At 37.3% G+C, this 23,675-nt stretch overlaps 1 long non-coding RNA gene across 3 annotated transcripts in view; it reads left to right on the top strand.

Annotated features, from left to right (window-relative positions):
• LOC143654945 (uncharacterized) overlaps positions 1 to 22,092 on the top strand; it is a 33,686-nt gene extending 11,594 nt beyond the window's left edge. For 2 of the 3 annotated variants that reach the window (XR_013162029.1, XR_013162027.1), the window contains exons 3-6: positions 2,393 to 2,467; positions 2,559 to 2,669; positions 2,769 to 2,835; positions 3,008 to 3,418. This is a non-coding gene — a long non-coding RNA (uncharacterized LOC143654945). Of the gene's footprint in view, positions 1 to 2,392; positions 2,468 to 2,558; positions 2,670 to 2,768; positions 2,836 to 3,007; positions 3,419 to 21,760 lie in introns of those variants that run through there. The other variant, XR_013162028.1, reaches the window with a different exon arrangement.
• The last annotated feature ends 1,583 nt before the right edge of the window (positions 22,093 to 23,675 follow it).

The raw sequence follows: 23,675 nt of genomic DNA, 5'->3' as shown, positions 1-23,675 counted from the left end.
GACATGGTTATGTCTTAGAGCTCATTTAAGATTTCTATGAGTGTTTCTTTTGACCTCTTATATTGTACTATTTTTGAGATTCTCATTATTTCAGGTATTTCTATTTCAGCCAGATGATATTTTACAGGAAAATTTTCAGCTTGGACCTGATATTTCTAGATTTCCATGGGTATATGTCACTTTTTTGGTCTCCTTGGGAATGATTTCCTTTGTCATTTTCTTAAGGATGTATATCCCAGATGTGAGTATATTAAATTAAGTCTTAAGCTCACTGTAAGTCATAATAAACAAAGACTTTTTATAATCCTGGTCCTTTTTCTTCTTTTAGGTTATTAACATGAATACAAATAATGGTTGAAATTGAAGCTGAACTGGTATTATAATTAGTTAAAAATTTTGAGGTAAAGAACTCAAGGAAAAAGACAACTGTATAAGATAATGTGAAAACTTCAACTTAAAAATGGTTTCTACTGAAAGGTGAACATTAAATACTGGGAGGGCACTTTCATTACTGTTAGAGGAACTGTGAATTCTCACAACATTCCTGGAATGAAATTTCATATTATCTAATGCAAAGCCTTAAAAATGTTTACATATTTTCTTTTGTTCATGGGCAGACACTGGGAATCAAACCCAGGTCTCCAACATGGCAGATGAATTCTGCCACTGAGCCACCATCACACCACCTCATGTTTACATATTTTTTAATTCAGTATAGTCATATTTCCTGAAATCTATAAAGTTTACTTTTCTACTCTGTTTTGATTGCATCTTTGATGAGTTGTTACAAACCCTGAGACAGATATTTATAAATGCATCCCCTTAGTCATATAAAAGGATCTGGTTTTGACACAGAAAATTCATAGACTTTAAAAGCAACCCTGGTTCTGAAACTCATATTTCTTTCTGGGGGTTGATAAATAATTGATTCGGGTTAATGACACTTTAGGATATTTATTATAAAAATGTCTGTCATTCCTATTATTAAAAATAAGGTTTGTGCAGGTTTACAAATGAATAGAAAGACTTTTCTTCCAAAATGAGGTATTTGCTTTAGTGCTTTCACCAGAAAATTATTTAGAAGTATTACATACCATTTAAATTGCAAGTTTTAAAAAAATTCTATTTTTTCACCTTTTGGATTAATTATCCTAAACCAATCCAATATTAAAATTTCCCTTGGATGTGATTTTGACTGCTCAGCAGGAATTTAAATATTTATATTCATAAAATATTTTGGCTTTAAATTTAATGTTCTTTACCTCCTAGGTGGGGCATATATTAAATTCAGGTAAGATTTTAACTTATGTTATCTCTGCAATATTCTCTAAATATTGGTACTTGGTGTGAGTTTTAGTTCAGATAGAAGAAAAGACCCTGAGTTCTGATGTCTGATTTCTTCATAACTGGAGAATGTTACAATTCCTAGTCTGAATGAAGGAGTAGGTAGAGTTACTGCCAACAGGAAAAGGGATTGAAGGGAGGGACAGATTGTGGGAGTTGGGAGAAGAAGTGTTCACTTTAGAAAAGCTTATGGATAAATTGATGACATTTGTCTGAGTTTTCAGGTGGATGGTGTCTGGTACTACCTGGATCTAGGGGCAGAGTAAAATGAATGAGGCACTGTTGGTGTATATCAAGAAAGTTAAGGCTTGGAGAAGGTTCCAAACATTGTTAGGAAAATTAAGTGTATAATAGACATTCATACAAGATGTTATGAAGGTTAAGTGGAGGGAACAATTAATTCTAGTGGAGAATGAGTAGAAATTAAAATGATCCAAATTGGATAATAAATTCCATACATGTATCATATGTTGGGATAATGAAGTATTGATATCTTCTGAGACCCAGAGCCTCAATACATTGCACAGCAGGGTCAGATGAGAGACTTTAATGCCAGTCTGAGTAGTCTGAAATTCTAGGTTCTGTTCAAGGTGCTTTGCCCTCATAGTACCAGGTCATGTAACTTGGCTGCTAATATACAAGGGCAATTCCATTTTATTCACTTCTCCTAATCTTTTTAGGGATGGTATTATATCAACATGAAGAAATATCTGAAATTGTGAAGTACTGCATGGAGGAAAACAAAATATTCACAGCAAAATTATTTGATTTCAAAGAGAAGGCACAAATAATTTTTATGTATTCCAGATTTCATCTTTAATTCTTTCCATGTGTCTTGTGATTTCACTTTTATTGTATAGTTTCTTTCATTACAGTGTCTTTTATCACAGTTTGTTTCTTATAAACAGTCAAAATCTGAAGCCAGCATCATGAATGTATAACATTGTGTTCTTTAGTTTTGTCAGAGTTCACCTACTTGGGGCATGATTTCAATACCATGGGACAATTTATATTCTGAATTCTGTGTCTTTTATTACATTTTTTATAGATTTAAAAAAAGGATCATGTTGATGAAGTCAACAAGTTAAAAATTAGTCTCTCAGATGAAATGAATACATTTAAGGTAAAAATGCCTTCTTTATCCTGTATCATGCCTTAAAAACAGAAGTACAAGTGATGAGTAATCATTAATAACTTAAATATGCTTTGTGTAGGATTACAAGCAAACACTGAATTTAATCAACAAAATCGTGGGTCATATGATAAACTGGATGCAAGTTCCAATGGAATTGGAGGGAGGTCAGGATGTGAAGGACCGAGACTCGGTAAAGACATTGTTGTAAAATGTTACCACATTTTGACTTTTGAGTTTTGTTTGCACACTGGATGCAAAATTTCACAATTTTTTGTTTTGGAATTTTTAGGCAACTTCTGCATTGATACTACAATATCACCTATGAGGCTTGGCATCCAACAATTGTTCTTTGGAAGGTAGGCTGCTTAGTAGGAATAAATTGTCTCTTAATGAAAATGCATGCTTTGGCATTGGTAGATCAAGAATGATCTCCTGATTTTTGGATTCACACACCTCTGTTCAGCCTCCAAAACGTTTTTCAGGTCCATATGCACACCATGTGATACTTAAATCTTCTATAATTTACAGAATATATTAAAAAGCTGCAAGAAGACTGTGAGGCATTGCAGTCTGAGAACAGTGCTTTGGAAGAGGAAAGCAAAATGCTTACAATGAACATAGCCAAGCTCAAGAGAACATACAATGAGAGAAAAAAGTACGTGTAAGAGTAAGATCGTCTTGAGTTCCCTGTTTCAAATACTATTGTGTGAATGAATTTGTGGACCAATGTAGGTAATTTTATCATTTTAAAATGTTTTTATTATAAACAATGAACAGACATAGAAACATTCTTGACATACAAACATTCTTGACGTGGTTACAATCAATGACTCACAATATCATCACATACTTGTGTTGTTTTGAACATTTGCATCTCTCCAGCAAAAGAAAGAAAAAAAGAAAAACTCATATATGCCACACCCATTACCACTCCCTTTCATTGGCCACTAACATTTCAATCTACTCAATATATTTTAACCTTCATTCTCTCTATTATTTATTTTTAACCCATATTTTTTACTCATCTGTCCACACTGTAGATAAAAGAATCATCAGGCACAAGGTTTTCACAATCACACAAATACATTGCAAAAGCTATATTATTATACAATCATCTTCAGGAAACATGGCTACTGAAACACAGCTCTACAGTTTCAGGCACTTCCCTATAGTCACTCTAATACACCATAAACTTATTCTAATGCATAAGAATAATCTCCAAGATAACTTCTTGACTCTGTTCAAAATTTCTCAGCCATGGACAATTTATTTTGTCTCATTTCTCTCTTCCCCTTTTAGGCCAAGAAGGTTTTCTCAATCCCTTGATGCTGACTCCCAGCTCATTCTAGGATTTCTCTTCCACATTGCCAGGGAGCTTTAGACTCCTGGGAGTCATAACCCATGTAGAGAGGGGAAGGGCAGTGAGTTTGCTTGCCATGTTGGCTGAGAGAAATAGAGGCCACATCTGAACAGCAAAAGAGGCTCTCTGGGGGTGACTCTTTGGCCTTATTTTAAGCAGGCATAGCCTATCCTTTATGGGGATAGTGTCAAAGGAACAAACCCCAATATTGAAGGGCTTGGCCTGTTGATATGTTTGTCCCCATTGCTTGTGAGAATATCAGGAATTCTCCAAATGGGGAAGTGGGATTTTCTCCCTTTCTCTCCAATTCCCCTAGGGGACTTCACAAATATTTCTTTATTCATTGTTCAAATCATTCTGGGGTTTATCAGGGCATCACACTAACCTGGACATACCTACAAAATCTCATGTCTTATTCAAATTTCCAAGTACTCATGGCATTCAATTAAACTGTCCATAAAAGTTAAATTAGGAAATGCACTAGTCAAAATGTAAATTTTAGTCTCACACAGAAGTTGTTTTAAAAAATGAGTAAGAATCTATTTTCAACACCCTGCAATAATGACATTCCTTTGTTCTTTCTCATGCAAAAACATTTTTTAATTTGCAAAAACAATTTTCAATTTGTACATATAGTCACTATCATTGTACACTCTAGGCATTTCTAGGTTATACCATCTCAGTCTTTATTGTTGAACTTTCCTTCTGGTTTCATATGTGCCCCCAGCCCTCCTCCCTCTATTATTCTCACTTTCAGCTTCATTCAGTGTACTTATATTATTGTGCTACAATCAGGTAGTATTGTACTATCCATTTCTGAATTTTTGCAATCAGTCCTGTTGCTCAGTCTGTATCACTTCAGCTCCAATTACCCAATCTCTACCCTATTTCTACCTCATGATAGCCTCTGTTCTTAACTGAAATTCACCAAGTTCACTCATTAAACTTAGTTCATATCAGTGAGACAATACAGTAATTGTCCTTGTGTTTCTGGCTAATCTCACTCAGCATAGTGTCTTCAAGGTTCATCCATGTTGTTACATGCTTCATGACTTTATTCTAACTTACAGCTGCATAATATTCCATCACATGTATATAACACAGCTTGTTTAGTCACTCATCCACTGATGGACATTTGGGCAGTTTCCACCTCTTGGCAATTGTCAATAATGCTGCTATAAATATTGGTGTGCAAATGTCCATTTGTGTCCTTGCCCTCAAGTCCTCTGAATAAATACCTAGAAATGGTATTGCTGGATCATATGGCAATTCTACAGTTAGCTCCCTGAGTAACTGCCAAACTGCCATCCACAGCAGTTGTATCATTTTATATTCCTACCAACAGTGGATAAGTGTGCCTTTTGCTCCACATCCTCTCCAGCACTTGTCATTTTCTGTTTTAGTGATAATGGCCATTCCTACGTGTGTGAGATGATATCTCGTTGTTTTTTTAATAACTTTTTTATTGACTAGTATAATATATACAAAGCAAATAAATTAAAAAGCAACAGTTTACAAAACAATCTTTAAAAAGTCATTGCAGGACCGATCCCAGAACTTGTCATGGGCTATCATACAGTCCTCACATATTCTTTCTTCTAGCTGATTTTCCATCTAGCTGAGGCTAGGAGGCTTAAATATTTTTTATCTTCACAATGGACTTTTTTTCTGTCTTTTTTGTGAAAAATAACATATCCATAAAAGCTATACATTTCAAAGCAAAATATCACATAATTGTATGTTGTAGAACATACTTCAGATTTTGACATGGGTTACAAATTCACAATTTTAGGTTTTACTTCTACCTGCTCTATAATACTGGAGACTAAAAGAGAGATCAATGTAATGATTCAGCATTCTTATTCATTGTTAAATCCTATCTTCTATGTATAATCTTGGGGAACCTTATATATTGCCCAAGGTGTTCTTTAGGATTGGCTGGAATGGTCACCAGGTTGTTGGAATGTTGGCAAGTTATGATGGGTAGCAAGGTCTATCTGAAGTTTGCATAAGAGCAACCTCCAGAGTAGCCTCTCAACTCTATTTGGATTTTCTCTCCCACTGATACTTTATTAATTACACTTCTTTTCCCCCTTTTGGTGATAATAGAATTGTTGATCTCATCATGCTAGGTCTGGATTCATCCCTGAGAGTCATCTCCAACATTGCCAAGGAGACTTTCACCCCTGGCCCCATTAGGAGGTAGGGTGATGATTTCACTTGCAGGGTTGGGCTTAGAGAGACTGAGACCACATATAAGCAACAACAAAGTCCTCCACAAACAACTCTTAAGCATGTCTATAGGTAGTCTAAGCTTCTCTGTTACCTAGATAAGATTTACAAGAGTATGCCTCATGATTGAGGGCATGGCCTATTGATTTGTGTGTCTCTAAATTTTGACAAAGTATGAGGGGATTCCCTGATGGTAAGGTTTAATAGTTCCATATTCTTTCTCTCCTCCCTCAAGGGACTTTGCCAATACTTTTTGATTATCTGCTTAATATATTCTAGGATGTTTCCAGGCACTCCAATAATCTATACAGAAATAAAGGACCTCTTTCTTATTCTGGGCTCCCTGTGATTCTGTTGTTCAAATGAGCTATACAGATAGGTTGAATTAGATTATGCATTACAGAAAATTTCAGTTCCAGATCAAATAAACCTTTCTTCCACTAGTCACCAAAAGTGTGTGTGGTTCTAAAATATAGATGCTGTCTTCCTTACCCCTATATTCTGAAATACTTTAACCCCAACCTGTTTGGCTTCATCATTATCTCTAAATATCAGATTATATACATAAAACAGCCTCTCAAAATACAGAAATAAAAATCACCACTCCAGACTTAATTTGTGTGCTCTAAAAGCTTACAATCTAGGCCCCTGTTTTCTTATAGGCATTTAGTAAAGATGATCATACCATTGTTTTTCTTTTGTTTCTGATTTTTGTCTCACCAAATGTCCTACATGTTCATTCACATCATTGCATGTCTCACAACTTTGTTCCTTGTTGTAGCAGCACACCCTATATTCATAAATATACACCATCATTCACCAATCTACTTCTCCATCAATGCATCCTTCAGCCACCTACATTCATTGGGCATCATGTAGAAGGCCCCAAATCCACAGTCCATCAACATTCTCAATTTTAGATAATTTCATTTTTCCCAAGAGAAAGACAACCAATAAACACACCCTTGCCAAATAGGAAGTCTAAACCTTCTCTTAGCTCTTGTCCATCACCCCACTATTTACCTTGGTTGTTAGCACTATGCTAGTGCTGGTGGTTTCATTTTGAGCACAGCTCATAGCATGCAGTAGCAGTTTCCCCACTGTACCCTGGACTTAAAAACTCTTTAAGTGAAAAAATCTTTGAAGTACTTCTTGTGAAAACTAATTCATATTTCTACAGTGAATCAGTGGGAAACATAGGTCTATACAACCCCTTTCAATCTTGTTCAACTTCAGTATGGTAATATTACTTCTAGACCCACTAGAGAATCACCTTCTCCCCTATCTATTCCTTGCATTGGAGTTCAACCTCATTAGGTAATGATTCACCTATCTCTCACTTCTGTGTGTCTTTAAATTCCCAATCATCTATATTATAAGCCTCTGATTATACCTTTATGTTAGTCATAAAAAATGGAATCATTTTTGTGTCTGGCTAATTTCATTCAGCATTATGTCCTCAATGCTCATCCATCTTATCATGTGCTTCAGGACATCATTTTGTCTTACTGCTACATAATATTCCATTGTATGTATATTTTATTGGTCCACTTGTCTGTTGATGGGTATTTGGTTTGTTTCCATTTTTGGTGATTGTGAATAATGCTGCTATGAATTTTGGTGTGAAAATGTCTGTTTGTGTCATTGCTTTTAGCTCTTTTGGGTATACAGCAAGTAGTGCTATTGTTGGGTCATAGGGCAACTCAATATTTTGATTTCTAAGGAACCACCAAATAGTCTTCTATAGCAGTTGCACCATTATACATTCCCACCAGCAGTGCATATGTGTCCCAGTTTCTCCACATCCTCTCCAACATTTATGGTTTCCTGTTTGTTTAATAGAAGCAATTCCTATAGGTGTAGGGTGGTATCTCATTATAGTCTTGATCTGCATTTCCCTTATAGCCAATGAAAATGAATATCTCTTCATGTACTTATGAGCCGTCTGTATTTGCTCTTCAAAAAAATGCCTATTCACATCTTCAGCCCATTTTATAATTGTGTTGTATGCTCTTTTGTTGTTGAGTTGTATGATTTCTTTATATATGTAGGAAATCTAACCTTTGTCCAATATGTGATTTCCAAATATTTTCCCCCACTGAGTTGATTGCCTCTTCACATTTTTGACAAAGTCTTTTGAGGTGCAGAAGCTTTTGATTTTGATGAGCTCCCATTCATCAAACAAAAGAGTATTTTTTCTTTTGTTACTTTTACTCTGGGTGTAAAGTTTAAGAAGCTACCTGCTACTACTAGGTCTTGAAGATATTTCCCTACATTTTCCTCTGGAAGCTTTATGGTGTTAGTTCTTATATTTAGGTGTTTGATTGACTTTGAGTTAATTTTTGTGTAGGGTGTAAGATAGGGGTCCTCTTTTATTCTCTTGGCTATTGATATCTACTTCTTCCATGCCCAATTATTGAGAATAATGTTTTGTCCAAGTTCAGAGGATTTGGGGGCCTTGTCAAAAATCAGTTGACCATACATTTATTTGGTGGTCTATCTCTGCACTCTTGATTTGATTCCATTGGTCAATGCTTCTGTCTTTGTGCCAGTAACATGCTGTTTTGACCCCTCTGGCTTTATAATAGGTTTTAAAGTCAGGGAGTATTGATCTGCCCACTTCATTCTTCTTTTTTTAGGATGATTTTAGCTATTAGGGGTCTCTTTCCCTTCCAGATGAATTTGCTAGTGGGGTTTTCCAAATCTTCAAATTAAGTTGTTGGAATTTTGATTGGTACTGTATTGAATCTGTAGATCAATTTGGGGAGAATTGACATCTTAACTATATTTAGCCTTCCTATCCATGAGCAGGGAATGTCTTTCCTCCTATTTAGATCTCCTTTGATTTCTTTTAGCAATGTTACCTAGTTTTATGTGAACAAACCCTTTACATCCTTAGTTAAGTTCATTCCTAAGTATTTGATTCTTTTACTTTCTATTTTGAATGGATTTTTTTCCTTAACTGACTCCTCAGCTTGGTTATTGCTTTTGTATAGAAATGTTACTGATTTTTCACATTAATTTTATATCCTGCCACCTTGCTGAATTTGTTTATCAGCTCAAGTAACTTAGCTGTAGATTTCTCAGGATTTTCCAAATATAGCATCAAATAGAGTTTTACTTCTTCCTTTCCAAATTTATATCCTGCCACCTTGCTGAATTTGTTTATCAGCTCAAGTAACAGCTGTAGATTTCTCAGGATTTTCAAAATATAGCATCAAATATGGTTTTACTTCTTCCTTTCCAATCTGGATGCCTTTAATTTCTTTTTCCTGCTTGACTGCTCTAGCTAGAACTTCTAGCACAACACTGAATAATAATGGTAACAGTGGGCATATTTGTCTTGTTCCTAGTCTTAGGGGGAAAGCTTTCAGTCTCTGTCCATTGAGTATGATGCTGGCTATCAATTCCATCTTTTCACTTTCAATCTATTTGTATTCATTTGTCTAAGATGAGTCTCTTGTAAGCAGCATATAGCTGAATTATGTTTCTTAATCCATTCTGCCAATCTGTATCTTTTAATTCATAAGTTTAGACCATTAACATTCAAAGTTCTTACTGAAAAGGCATTTCTTGATTCCACCATCTTATATTTATTACTTTATTTGTCAGATTTACATATTCTTTTCCTTCTTTCTTTTTGTATTCTTTAAATTACCCTTAGTAGTACTCTTTAATTCTGTGCCCTCCTCCTGACCTGCCTCTCCCGTCTTTTTAATTCAGTGGGCAGAACTCCTTTTAACATTTCTTGTAGGTCCAGTCCCTTGTTGACAAATTCTTTCAGGACTATTTTGTCTGTGAAAACTTTAATCTCTCCTTCAAATTTGACTTTTTTTATTCTTTATTTTTTGCATGGGTAGGCACTAGGAATCGAACCTGGGTCTCTGGCATGGCAGGTGAGTCTTCTGCCACTGAACCACTGTGGTTGGCCCTCTCCTTCAATTTTGAAGGACAATTTGGCTAGGTACAGAATTCTTGGTTGGAAGTCTTTCTCTTTCAGGATTTTGAATATATCATACCACTGCCTTCTTGCCTCCAGGGTTCTAGTTGAGTAGCCTGAACTCAGTCTTATTTGATTTCCCTTGTATGTAGTAAATTGCTTTTGTCTTGCTGCTTTCAGGATTTTCTGCTTTTCTTCAATATTTGACAGACTGATTAGTATGTGCCTTTGGGAAAGCCTATTTGGATTTATTCTGTTTGGAATTCTTTGGGCTTCTTTGATTTGTGTATTTATGTCCTTTATGAGGGTTAGGATGTTTTCCTCCATTATATCCTCAACTACTCTTCCAAGCCTTTACTCCACTCTTCTCCTTCTCAAACACCAATGATTCTTATATTTGTGTGTTTTGTTTTGCCTATCATTTTCCTGAATTCCCGCTGAATTTTTTCCATCTTTTTTGCCATCTGCTATTTTGAGTCCTCAAAGTCAATTATCCTGTTCTCTTTATCACTTATTCTTTCTTCTGTCTCTTTAAATCTGGTGTTGTCTGCCTCTAGTACATTTTTTATTTGTTCAACAGTGTCTTTAATCTCTTTGATTTCTACTATTTTCTTATACATTCTTTCAAATTCCTTTTTATACTCTTCTACTGTCTTCTTGATCTGCTTTATATCATTTGCTACCCTACTTATTTCATTAAGCAGAGTTGTATGAACACCTTTCACTAGTTGTTCCAGCCTCTGTGTCTCCTCTGGTGTTTTAATTTGGTCATTATGTAGGGCTATATCTGTCTGCATTGTGATATGCTTAGTGATCTTCTGCTGTCTTCATCACATGTAAATATCTTGATTAATTTACTTTGTGTGTCGATTTGTTTCAGTAGTCTAAGACCTTGTGTTTGTAGGATGGCTATACAGCAGGGAACAGGGCATGGGGTGGGTACTCTATCCAGTGATTTGTTTCAGGGAAGGTATAGGCATACATTGGGGATGTTACACTGATGCTTGTGAGTGTGGGTGCCCAGTGGCAGGGAGGATGTGGGTGCTAAAGTCTGGGGGGTGTAACCTGGTGTGCACTGGTCTAAGGCACAGGCCCTTTGTGCATATGCATAGTGCTGTGGCAGCAGTTAGGTATTATGCCTTCATGGATTGGGGGCAGATATGACCCAACTGCACAGATTAGCACTTTCTCAGAGCTGGGAAGTTTGGTTGAGAGTCATATGCAAGCATGATTCTAAGACTGCCTCAAAGTGCTGCTCCCAGAGCTAAATGACGTGACTGGGGTCCATGTGCATGTGTGGGCGTGAGAGTGCCATAAATGGATACACTGTGCTCAGGTGGGGCAGAGTGAGGCTGTGGGATACTATGGACAAGGACCAGGGTTAGCCCAGGTATGGAGATTAGTGCCTGCAGCCTTTATGCACTGGCAACAGCCTGCAGGGATCTGGGAGGGGTAGGTAGTGCTTGGGAGGTGTGCTGGAGAGGTGGTTTGGGCTGAACTTGTGGTGGGGGCATGGGGCAGGTATGTGCACTGCTGGGGTGGGGACACCTGGAGCCCAGGGAATGGGAGAGGATGAGAGGTTTGGGTGTATGGGGTGTGAAGTGAGTAGCCAGTCATGGGGCTGCACTGGTGAGGGTAGTGCTCCCAAGGAACATGGCCTGGCTTACTTAATAGTCCTGGGCTCCCATCCATGCACTCCCAATTGCTCCCTGGCTCCATGGCTCCACACCAGGTTCCAGCTTTCTGCTTCTCAGTTTCTTGGCCTGTGCAACCAAGGCTGCTGCACGTGGTGCAGAAGGCTATCCCAGGTCAGGTGCACTCCCAAATCACCACCTCAGTTGCTCTCCTGTTCTTTCTCTAACTTTTCTGTGGAGCAGGGCTAAGTTCAAGCTATTCAGCTGTATTTCTGGAAATCCCTCCTCCTTGTGGTTTTGATTTGCATTTCCCTACCAGCCAAAGAAGTTGAGCACCTATCCATGTTCCTTTTAACTATTTGTATTTCTTCTTCTGAGAAGTGTCTGTTCATGTCTTTTGCCCAGTTTTTAATTGGGTTGTTCATCTTTTTGTTGTTGAATTGAACAATCCCTTTATATATTCTGGATACTAGACCCTTATCTGATATGTTGTTTCCAAATATCATCTCCTGTTGTGTAGGCTGCCTTTTTACTTTCTTGACAAAGTTCTTGATGTACAACATAGTTTAATTTTGAGGAGTTCCCATTTATCTATTTCTTTCTTCAATGCTCATGCTTTGGGTGTAAGATCTAGGAAACTGCCTCCTATTACAAGTTTTATAAGATACGTCCCTACATTTTCTTCTAAAAGTTTTATGGCCTCAGGTATAATGTTTAGGTCTTTGATCCATTTTGGGTTAATTTTTGTATAAGATGTGAGATATGAACCCTCTTTCATTCTTTTGCATATGGATAGCCAGTTCCCTGAGCACCATTTGTTGAAAAGATTGTTCTGTCCCAGGTGAGTTGGCATGAGTGCTTTATGAAAGATCAACTGTCCAAAGACGAGAGGGTCTATATCTGAAAACTCTATCTGATTCTATTGGTCAGTATATTTATCTGTAGGTCAGTACCATGCATTACCTCTGCACCTTTGTAATATGCCTTATAATCAGGTAGTGTGAGACCTCCTACTTGATTTATATTTCTCAGGATATTTTTAGCTATTTGGGGCACCCTGCCCTTCCAAATAAATTTAGTTATTCATTTTTCTATTTCTGCAAAGTTAAGTTTTTGGGATTTTAATTGGTATTGCATTGAATCTATAAATCAATTTAGGTAGAATTGACATCTTATCTATATTTACGCTTCCAATCCATGAACATGGCATGCCCTTCCATTTATTTAGGTATTCTGTAATATCAAGCACTTTTTGTAGCTTTATTTTTGTATAGGCCTTTCGTATCCTTAATTAAATTTGTTCCTAAATATTTTATTATTTTGATTACAATTGTAAGTGGAATTTTTTTCTTGATTTCTCCCTGGATTGCTCATTACTAGTGCACAGAAGCAGTACAGATTTTTGAGTGTTTATCTTGTAACCTGCCACTTTGTTGTACTCACTTATTAGCTCTATTCATTTTGCTGTGGATTTTAGGGGGTTTTGACATACAGTATCATATCATGGGCAAAAAGAGTTGTACTTCTTCCTTTCCAATTTTGATGCCTTGTATTTTTTTTTCTTGTGTAACTGCTCTGGCTAGAAGTTCCAACACAATGTTGAATAACAATGGTGACAGTGGGCATCCTTGTCTTGTCCTGATCTTAGGTAGAATGCTTTCAGTCTTTCCCCACTGAGGATGATGTTAGCTGTGGGTTTTTCATATATTCTCTTTATCATGTTGAGGAAGTTCCTTAATATTCGCATCCTTTGAAATGTTTTCATCAAGAAAGGATGTTGAATTTTGTGGAATGCTTTTCTGCATCAATTGAGATGATCATCTGTTTTTTCTGCTTTGATTTATTGATGTGGTGAATCACATTAATTGTTTTTCTTATGTTGAACCATCCTTGCATACCTGGAATAAATTCCACTTGGTCATGGTGTCTAATTATTTTAATGTGCTGCTGGATTCAATTTGCAAGAATTTTGTTGTGGAGTTTTGCATCTATATTCATTAAAGAGATTGGTCTGTAATTTTCTTTTCTTGCAGTGTCTGTTGCTGGCTTTAGTATAAGGGTGATGTTGGTTTCATAGAATGAGTTAGGCAGCCTTCCCTCATCTTCAATTTTTTGAAGAATTTGAGCAGGATTGGTATTAATTCTTTCTTGAATGCTTGGTAGACTTCATACGTGAAGCCATCTGGTCTTGGACTTTTCTTTTGAGGGAGCTTCTTAATGACTTATTCGATTTCTTTACTTGTGATTGATTTGTTGAGGTTGTCTATTTTTTCTCAAGGCAGTGTTAGTTGTTCATGCCTTTCTAGGAAGTTGTCCATTTCATCTGCCTAGTTTATTAGCATAAAATTTTTCATAATATCCTCTCATTACCTCCTTTATTTCTGTGGAGTGAGTGGTTATGTCTCCTCTTCCATTTCTGATTTTATTTGTTTGCATCCACTCTCTTTTTCCTTTTGTCAACCTTGCTAAGTGTCCATCAATTTTATTGATTTTCTCAAAGAACCAACCTCTGGTTTTGTTGATTTTTTTGACTGTTTTCATGTTCTCAATTTCATTTATTTCTGCTCTAGTCTTCATTATTTCTTACCTTCTCTTGCTTTGGGGTTAGTTTGCTATTTGTTCTTTAGTTCTTCCAAGTGAACAGTTAATTCCTCGATTTTTGCTCTTTCTTCTTTTTTGATATAGGCCTAAAGGCGATAAAATTCCCTCTTAGCACTGCCTTTGTTGCAGCGGATATATTTTGATAGGTTGTGTTTTCATTTCAATCATCTCAAGATATTTACTGATTTCTCTTGTAATTTCTCCCTTGAGCCATGGTTGTTTAAGAGTGGTTATTGAGTCTCCATATATTTTTTAATTTTCTGGCCCTCTGCCTATTATTGATTTCCAACTTCATTCCTTTATGATCCAAGAAAGTGTTTTGTATGATTTCATTCTTTTTAAATTTATTGAAACTTGCTCTGTGATCTAGTATATGGTCTATCCTTGAGAATAATCCATGAGCACTTGGGGAAAAGGTGTATCCTGCTGTTGTGGGGTGTAATGATCTATAAATATCTGTAAAGTCTAGTTCATTTATTGTATTTTTCAAATTCTCTGTTTCTTTACTGATCTTGTGTCTAGATGTTCTATCCATCAATGATAGAAGGGAATTGAAGTCTCCAACTATTATGGTGGATGTATCTATTTCTCTTTCCAGTGTTTACAGGCTTTTCCTCATGTATTTTAGAGCACTCTAGCTTGGTGCATAAATTTTTATAATTGTTATGTGTTCTTATTGAATTGATCATTTTATTGATACATAATGTCCTTCTTTGTCTTATTTAATTGTTTTACATTTGAAGTATTAGCACAGCATCTCCTGTTCTTTTCTGATTGTTGTTTGCATTAAATATCTTCTCCCAACCTTTTGCTTGCAACCTATGCTTGTCCTTGGGTCTAAAATGCATGTCCTGTAGACAGCACATAGAATGGTCCTGTTTTTTAATCCATTCTGCCAACCTATGTCTTTTTATTGGGGAGTTTAATCCATTAACATTTAGTGTTATTACTGTAAGGACAGTACTTTCTTCAACAAGTTTGCCTTTTAGATTTTGTATGTCATATCTAATTTTTTTTTCTCTTTTTACCTTCACTGAATTCTTGGTTGGCAGTTTTTCTGTTTTAGAATCTTAAATATCTAATACCACTGTCTTATCACCTCCGTGCCTTCTGCTGAGAAATCTACACATAGGCTTTCTGGGCTTAGCTTGTATGTGGTGGATTGCTTTTCTCTTGTTGCTTTCAAAATTCTTTCTTTTTGACATCTGACATTCTGATTAATAAGTGACTTTGGAGTATGTCTATTTGGAGCTATTCTGTTTGGGCATGCTGCACCTCTTTTAGATCTGTAATTTTATGTCTTTCATAAGAGTTGAGACATTTTCAATGATTATTTCCTCCATTCGTCTTTCTCCTCCTTTTCCCATCTCTTCTCCTGGGACACCCACAACTTGTATATTTATGTGCTTCATATTGTTATTCAATTCCCTGAGTCCATACTCATGTTTTTCCATTCTCTTCCCTAGATTTTCTTTTGCTTGTCAGATTTCAGATATCCCATCCTCCAGTTCACTAATCCTTTCTTCTACCTCTTGAAATCTGATGCTGTAGGTTTCCACTGGTGTTTTTCCATCTCTTCCACTGTGCCTTTCATTCCCATAAGTTTTGTGATTTATTTTTTTCAGACATTCAAATCCTTAATTTTGTTCATGAGTTGCCTTCTGTTCTAGTCTGCCACAGCTGCCAGAATACAACACACCAGAGATGGATTGGCTTTTAATCAAAGGGGATTTTATTTAGTTAAAAATCATATAGTTCTTCGGAAGAAAAGCAGCTTTCACCTAATGTTCTCTCTGCTGGCCTTCTCTCCAGGCTTCTGGTTCCAACAGCATTCCCAAGGTGATTCCTTCCTGCCTCTCCAAAGGCCTGAGCTGAGCTGTGAGTGCTGAGATGAGGTATGCTGAGCTACTTAGGCTGGCTGCATTAAGCTTTCTCATTTAAACATCCACCCAGTTAAATAAAATATCATTCATTGCAGTAGGTACTCCATTAACCAACTGCAGGTGTAATCAGTGACAGATGAGCTACACATTCCTTTGGCACATGTCCACAGCAACAGAACTAGGGACCTTCATCTGACCAAGTTGACACCTGAACCTAACTACCACACCTTCTTTATATCCTCCTTTAATTTGTTGGTTTTTGATGAGATTTTCCACGTCTGTTTGAACATCCTGAATTAGTTGTATCAACTCCTATAGCTCATTTGAATTGTTGGTTTGGTCATTTGACTCGGTCATATCTTCAGTTTTCCTAGTATGATTCCTTAATTTTTGCTGGCATCTAGGTATTTGATTTCCCTAATAGTTTTTTCTGGCAACTGTTTTCATTCTTTTATGTAGGATTTTCCTGATAGATGGCTTTGTTCAATATCTGTTCTTTGACGTTCAATTCAGCTTATTCTAGTTATCTAGTGTAGGTTTTGTTTAATGGATCAGAATTTTTCAGTTGTTTTCTTGTTTTCTGCCCTGCCTATATGGAGTCTTTTATTTTCCTTTGGAGGGCCTACTTAGGTATTATAGAACCCAGTCAGATTTTCCCAGACCGGACTGACCTCCTCTCAGGAAGAAAGAGTCACCTGCATCAGTTTTCCCAGAGTATGAGACCCATTAGTTTGACAGACTTTTCCTAATGAAGCCTCTAGACTCGGTGCTTTTCCTGTTCTGACCAGTATGTGGTGCTGGTCTGCCTGTGGTTTCCCACCAGTATAAAGTGATGTGGTGCCTTTAACTTCAGCAGACTCTCCCTGCTGGTTGCGTGGTTGAGGCAGAGAAGTTGTAGGCTGGCTTTAATTGATTCAGCTTTCCAGTCCCTGGGGTTTGAATTCCTCAAGGGAGGTATTCCACCTGAGCTGGGTCCCACCTCTCTCTGGGGGAAGGCACAGCCTCCAGGGAATTGATTTCTTTCACTTGACTATTTCCTTTGTCTCTAAGACAAGCTTAATTCCACCATTGCCTGGGGCAGTGAAGCCTGAGAAGCCTTGCAGCTTTATCTAATGTGCAGTTAAGCAGTAGAAACAAAGTGAAATAAAATTATTTTCAGAACAGGACCCCTGTTCCTAGGATTTGTTAACCAATGGCTTAAGTTGGTAGGTTGCTCTGTGTATCTCCAGGTTCTATGTGCCCCTCCTTTTGTTAGGGTGCAGCCCTTTTCAACTATTTTGTGCTGTCCAATCCCAAAAACCTCTGATTTTTTTTTCCTATCAGCCCTGCCCCTCTGTGCCAGGGTGAAAACTCCTAGTACCTTTAGTTCTTATTCAAGGTTTATCTAAGCTAGGGGCCTATTTTCAGGAGTCAGAATGTGTTAATTCCACAATTGGAGCTTGTCTGAGCCCAGCCCCTACTGCTAGAAGAGCCTCATTCTCTTCCCCTCCAGGAACAAGCCTGTGGGGTGGGGGCACCAGTCTCCATGGTAGGGGAACTTACAGTTCTGGGTGGGATTGCAGTTTGTCCAACTTGTTCAGACTGGTGTACCCTGTGCACCTGGTCACTGATATGGCCCCAGCAGTTGTTCTTTATTGTTCCTGGCTGTTTACTAACTGCTCTGGAGGAAGAACTAAATTCCACATCTCAGCAAGCCACCCTCTTGGAACCTGATCAATTTTTATACTTTTGTGAAAAGTTAGTGTCATATATTTGCCATTTTAATCAGTGTAAAACTGTTTTTCTTTCTTTTTTCCTAATGGTGTCAGAGATTCCTGCTAATAATTTACTTTTGGTACAAGGGGTTAGGTAACACGAGTTGGTACTGATCAGCTGCTACTTGCCGCGTCCTCTTTTTCCTCCCCGGTTTGACACGGTTCCCTGGAAGGAAGGGCGGTGGCAAGGCCTTCAATGCCCCAAAAGAGGACGAGGCATAAAATGGTGTAATAGAAAAATACTGGGATTAACGACACTAATTGTGTGTTTCTTGTTGCTGGTTGTGCTCCAAGCATTATATCAAAACGAATCAGAAAGCAAAAGAATTGGAAAAAATGATACAAATTGTACAAATTGCAAAACCTTGTTAATGACTGTTTGGAAAAAATTAGGTTGGGACGCCCCCATTAAGCAAGTCATGCTGCAGATACAGCAGGCAGAAGTGCTTTTAGAACAAGTCACAGAAAAGTACCCCATAGAAAGTAAACACTTACAATTAAAAAACCCTGCATTGAGCCATCCTGGAAATTTACTCCCCACCACGGCACCGGTCCATTGCTATAAAACAATAAAAAATCTAAGTAAACAATGTAACCTTTTAATCAAAACAAGCTAACCTTTAACCAGATTAAAATAGGTCTTGACATATTGCCTCACCTGTAGAATAATAGGAAAAGAAAGTCTAAACTCAGAAAACTGCAAACACAATGTCTGTGGTTTAAGCCAATATCTTGCTGCTATTAAAATCTTGTGTAAGTGTTCCTAAGAAAATCAAAACGTGTACTTTCGCTTTGCTTCCCTGAACCTGTAACTTTACCTAAAACGTAAGCCATGACACAACCATGATTCTGTGATGCCTGTTTCCTTGCCAAGAATAAGGGTATAAAATCAGTTAAGCAAAAATAAATCCAAGCAACTCTTCTCAGAGGAAAATTCTCTAAGCTGTCTCTCGGTGTTCTTCTCGCGCCGACGACCCTCCACACCTTCAAGCCCGTTCCCTCTGCTGTGGCTGGACCGCGGCAGCTACTGTCAATTTGATCATCCATACTCTTTCTGTGCTCCACCAATTATTTTACCTTTGCAGTCTCTGTGACCAAGTTACCTGTTTACTGTACTGGGCCTTAACCATCTTGAATGATTGGTGTGGTGGTTGCAGTATAACAAAATCTTTAGAACAGTGTAAAGAAATTTTAGCCATCAATTGTGCCAAGTATTTCAGAATTAATAGATGGAAAATACTCAGTAAAAATATTACATAATATCACACAGGTAGGGGGTTGGGAGTTACAAACATAAAAAGACATCTTTGCAGAGTATACTTGGGTAATTCATAGGATATGGAAGTATACATCAAATTTTTGGTATTAGGTAACTTCAAAATATATACAACAACTTTATAGTGCATTTTGAGTACTCACTTCACAAAATGACTGGTTTCTTTGACATTGGTATTTCTGTCTCCATTGCTGTTTGTGTGTAATCCTATTTTTTGTATTTTCTGTGCATATGACCATCACTAAGCACAATATAGTATTTTCTTTGGGCTCAGGCTGCTACTGCCTAATGTTCTTAAACATGAAATTTGGATTATCCACTTTGCTCCTCTCTCTGTGTGGACCAAGCTACAAGTTTATTCTTTTGCCAGTGTTTTTGAGATTCACACCTAATATCTATCCTTGACAGACTCGTGTCTGTTTGCAGTGTTCATTATTAGGAACTAATCTCTGCACCAATCTTCATCCTTTTACCTAAAGGATTATTGTTTTCCTTCATGTTCTGGATACAGTGATTTCAACATCCATTCAGTCTATTATGTGGTACCTGCCCTATTCTCCTTCTCAAGGCCTTAGCTCAGGGCCAATCATCTTTCCTGCCCCAGTCTCCTAAGGCATTTTTTGTCTCTAATTTCTTATCCTTTTTGCCTCTACAAAGCTCAAGCCATTCACCCTACAGCTACTAGAATGAACTTTCTAATCTACACAACTAATTGTATCACTCCAAGTTATAGCCTATGTAGGATGCTCCACATGATACATTGGGTGAAACATTCAGTGGGGTCAAGGGACACCTCTGTTCTTCTCCTGTAGCTCCCTTCTATGAAAAAATGAGCTGCAACCAACCTTCAGAGTCCATGAAGCCACCAGAAACACTTTAGCCTTTGGGTCTGCTGTTTTCTCCTTAGCAAAAAGTCCACTTATATTCTGACACACAGCAAATTCCTGCCCACTAAGGTCTTGATGCTCCTCAAACCCCTTGTGGAGAAGGATGATATACAAGTAGGCATATAGATCCTGAGGGCTCCTTGTTTGATATTTAAAGTAACTCCTGAATATATGTGCACCACATGGGTCCCCAAACACAAGACCAATGTCCCAGTGTTTTAAATATGTCTTCAGTTTGGTCTGTTCTGCTGATAAAATCACTGATTGAGTTCTTAAATTCTTTTACTTCATTTTTCAGTTTCATAGATAATAGTTCTTCAATGAATTTCATAAACTTGATTTTTAATTTCTACATCATAGAAACACAATTAAACTTTGTGTGATGCCTTCTTTATCTGGATACTCTGAGACTGTTTATATTTTACTTTGGTTTCTATCACATCAAATGTGTCTATTTGGTATGTAGACTGTATCAGCAGGAACTCACTTGTAAATCTTATCTACCTTTCCCTCTTCCACTCCTGTAGAAAATGTTAGAGTTACCAGGGCAATGTTTTGCAATGTGAGGGCAAATGTGGTTGAGGGAATGTTAGACTTCCTAATATATTTTAGGATGCATGGTGGGCTGCAGCATCTCCCCAAACTAATCTGGTATTTCTTGTGGACTAGGAAACAGTTTGTTTATAGAAAGCTAGAAATATCCACACTGTGGGTGTGGATTAAACATAGACATCTGTCAGGCTCTGTTAGAGACAAGAAACACCCCTGACTTCAAGTCAAGCATGAGATCCATTCTGTGCTACTTCAGGGATGTTCAAATGGCATAATAGTGATAGTGGAATTATTTTCAACAAAATTCCTTTGTTACTATCAGGGTTTCAGTGGATGATTGAAATAAGGATCACTTGTTTCCCATGTAGTTCAGAAAGTTCTGTACCTGCATGAAAATAAAGGCCATGGAGGTTTGGGATATTTCATTTTGTTCTGACAGAATATAGTGCCTGCTGGAGCTTATTACACCCCAATGAATGTAAAGATGAAGATAAAATCAAGTTCATAGGGGCTGACTCTTAGTGTGCAATTTAAGACACTTCCTGATGTGCCATAGTTGAACCTCTCTTCTTCTTGCCCAGCATCCTCTAATTCCAAGCCTGATTCTCAGCTCTGAATCTCCTAAGCAAACTATACAATGCCAGATTTTTTCCCCAGGGTTCTTACTATGTGAGCCCATAAGACCTAGTTGGACCTACTCAGAGCCTCCACATTCTTATCCAAGAAAGGGGAATAATGTTGGCTTTATGATGTCATGGTGAGGATGAAGAGATAAAGTAAATAAAATATATAACAAAATTCTTGGTACAATTTGGTCCTTCACACTTCTCACAGTTTAGTGCATACCAAGGATAATGAAAATATTTTCATTAAATTGCAGTAAGTTAAATTAAGCTTTGTAACATCAGGGGCCCAAGGATTCATTAGACCTGCTTCAAAAGATAAGACAAAGCTGATAATTGGTAATTAAAAGAATGTGTGCAAAGTTGGATTCAGAATTTTATATCAGTGATCTGAAGATCTGTCTGCATTCTGTCCATTTTGACAGAGAGATATAGGCACATACAAAATAATCATCTGGGAGTCAAGAAATAGTATAACAGGGCAAAGTATATAGTAAACAATTTGATAGGATTGAAGTAAAAAAAACCTTTGCTTGCAGAGCAATCAGTCTGAGACTGAGAAGAGGACCCTTGGTGGTGATCAGGACTGGGATATCGTAATCTCATGTAATGAGGAGTGTGACCCTATTTTATGACCTTATACATCACAACTTTTAATCCTCACCCCTCTCCTCCCTTTTTTCCCACATCTGGAACCTGGTGAAAACCCTGCATGCACCCTACTTGAGAGCTGGCATCCCTGTTCAAAGACAGGAAACCTCACATACCTCAACCACATCCACAATATAAACCCAAGCCCAGCTTCCATTCTGGCTCTGATTCATCTCAGACCTCCTTGAGAGTACTGTCTCTCTCTCTCCCTATGCTGACTTTAGTGATGTAAATAAACATTAAAATACCCTCTTTGTATGTGTGGTGTTATCAATCTCAACATTTAAAGCAAACCTTGAGGTGGAACTCAAAACTTGGGCACTCACAGGATGGACACACCACACTCAGACACAAAGGAAGTTCTAACACTTGTTAAATTAATAAACAATATATTATTTACATGACATTATTTGAGTTGCCAATATTTCAATATAGTGCCATTGGCCCCTGTCTCTACTACTAAAAGGATTTTCTTTTTACCACAACATAAAGATATCTGGAAACAACATTTTCATAAAGGCAAAATGCTTATTTAATTGAGAATTGCACTTAAAACAGAAAGTATGCTTCTCTCTCAACTGGTTGTTTTTTATTGTGAAAAATAACATGTATACAAATAAAGCAAAAAATCTCAAAGCACACTACATCAATTAGCTGTAGAACATATTTCAGGGTTTGGTCTGGGTTACAATTCCACAATTTTAGGTTTTTACCACTAGCTGCTCCAAGACCCCAACACTAAAAGAAATATTGATATAATAATTCAGTAATCATACACATTTGTTAAACCTTATCTTCTCTACATAATTTCACATTATCCTTTGATTTTTCTCCCAATCTTTAATATTATTTGGGCTTTGCCCTTTCAACCTTTTTCATGTTGGAAAGGGCTATTGATAATATGGGAAAAGGGGATGGAATTAGTTGATATAGTGGACTGGCTGGCCAATCTTTGTTTCAGGGCATATCTGGCCTTGGAACCCATGTGGAGGTATTAGGTTTTTGGAAAGTAATCATAGTACGTGGAAACTTTGAATCTCATATAAAGCCCTAAATGTTCTTTAGACTTGGCAGGAATGTTTTCATTATATATCATGATAGGTAGCAATTTCTAGCTGAAGCTTGCATAAGAGCAGCCTCCAGAGTAGTCTCTCAACTCTATTTTAACTCTCTCAGCTACTGATAATACCTTATTTATTATACTTCTTTTACCCCTTTTGGTCAGGATGACATTGTCGATCCCACAGTGCCAGGACCAGACTTATCCCTGGGAGTCATATTACACATGGGCAGTGAGACTTTCACCCCTGGATGTCATGTCCCATGTAGGACAGAGGGTAATGACTTCATTTGCACAGTTGTGCTTAAAGAGAGAGAGAAGCCATATCAGAAAAGCAAAAGAAATCCCCTGAAAGTAACTCTTAGGCATATGTATAGGTCATTTAAATTTCCCTGAAACATCAATAAACTTTACAAGAGCAAGCCTCAAGATCAAGAGCTTGGCCTATTGACTTGGGAGTCCCTAATATTTGAGGTAGCATCAGGGGTTTCCCCAGTAGTAAAGTTTAATAATTCCATATTTCTTCTTCCATCCCTCAAGGAACATTGCCAATATTTTTTGTTATCTGCTTAACATACTCTGGGATGTATCTGGGCATTACATAAAGCTACACAGAATTACAGGTCCTCATTCCCATTCTGAGATCCCTGTCTGGGTTGTTTAAATAATCAATACAAACAGGTTGAGTTAGATTATATGCTATAGAAAATCTAAGTTCTGGACAAAATTACCCTTTCTTCCTT

Source organism: Tamandua tetradactyla, chromosome 14 (assembly GCF_023851605.1).
Source record: "Tamandua tetradactyla isolate mTamTet1 chromosome 14, mTamTet1.pri, whole genome shotgun sequence".
NCBI classification, from domain to species: domain Eukaryota; kingdom Metazoa; phylum Chordata; class Mammalia; order Pilosa; family Myrmecophagidae; genus Tamandua; species Tamandua tetradactyla.
This window is presented reverse-complemented; position numbering and strand designations above follow the sequence as displayed.